The sequence below is a fragment of the Dendrobium catenatum genome, unplaced genomic scaffold (genome assembly GCF_001605985.2).
Source record: "Dendrobium catenatum unplaced genomic scaffold, ASM160598v2 original_scaffold_267938, whole genome shotgun sequence".
In the NCBI taxonomy this organism is placed as follows: Eukaryota; Viridiplantae; Streptophyta; class Magnoliopsida; order Asparagales; family Orchidaceae; genus Dendrobium; species Dendrobium catenatum.
In genome coordinates this window covers 1-1,291 of record NW_021586336.1, presented here as the reverse complement: position 1 = coordinate 1,291, position 1,291 = coordinate 1, and the positions used below count along the sequence as shown (strand labels likewise).

At 32.1% G+C, this 1,291-nt stretch overlaps 1 long non-coding RNA gene across 1 annotated transcript; it reads right to left on the bottom strand.

Moving 5' to 3' along the window:
• Positions 1-363: 363 nt before the first annotated feature.
• LOC110106559 lies at positions 364-1,282 on the bottom strand. The gene is made up of 2 exons (XR_002304255.2): positions 960-1,282; positions 364-725 (listed from the first exon to the last, which is right to left on the bottom strand). It is a non-coding gene; the product is annotated as an uncharacterized LOC110106559 (long non-coding RNA).
• Positions 1,283-1,291: the final 9 nt, after the last annotated feature.

Sequence of the window (1,291 nt, the reverse complement as noted above, 5' to 3'; positions counted from 1 at the left end):
ATCGACATATATGTATACACCATTGTTACTGCACTGTCCTTCACGAAAGAAAGAGAAAGAGAGGTCCATATAACTACTTAATTCCAACAAAAAATAAATAGATAAACAAATTTCTAAAGGCCCTCTAATAGTCTAATCTCAAGCATAAATACGAGAATCAGAATACCGATTGCCTTAGAATTTTCAAGCCATCCTTGATGTTCGACATTGTAAAATGTGTATAAGAAACTTCATTTCTAGAACATCAGTCACTTGTTGGCAATCACCAACAGAATTCTCAATGATTACTATACTCAGGAAAATAAAAGACAACCATAACTATCAGCGATTAATTGTAAAAATATCTCACCATCTAGATATTTCTTCTCAGTGTCCACACCAATCCAATAATTTTTCATGTTAAAGGCAATTTGATGGAATTAGTACATCATACATACATGTGTGTGTATAAATACCATTATTACTGCAACGTGCTTTATGAAAGAAACAGAAAGAGAGGGTCATATGACTACTTAATTCCAACAATAAATAAATAAATATGCAGCTTTCTAAAGGTCCTCTCACCATAAATAGGGAAAATAAGAACGTCTGTTGCCTTAGAATTTTCAGGCCATCCTTGATGTTCGACATTGCAAAATGAGTATAAGAAACTTGATTTCCAGAAGATCAGTCACTTGTTGGCAATCACCAAAAGAATTCTTCCAAGAGAAATCTCAATGTCATTACTGAGAAAAAAAAGAGAACTACAAAATTAAGGACAATTTGATTGCAAGTAGTATATCATACACATATGTATGTATATATCATACACATATGTATGTATATATCTATATATGCATGTATGCGTGTGCATATATATACCACCGTGTTTCTTGAAAGAAAGAGAAAGAGTGGGACATATGACTACTTAATTCCAACAATAAATAAATAAATAAGCAGCTTTCTAAAGGTCTTTTCACCTCAAACATAAAAGGGAAAATCAAAACATCGGTTGCAAGAGAATTTTCAGGCCATCCTTGATGTTCCACATTGCAAAATGAGTATAAGAAACTTGATTTCCAGAAGATTAGTCACTAGTTGGCAATCACCAACAGAATACTTCCAAGAGATATCTCAATGATAGTATTACTGAGGAAAACAAAAGAAGACTATAACTACTAGCGATTAATTGTAAAAATATCTCACCATCTAGATATTTCTCCTCATTGTCCACACCAATCCAATATTTTTTCAAAATCTCAATGATTGCATTACTGAGGAAAACAAAAGATAGTTATAATTATCAACGATT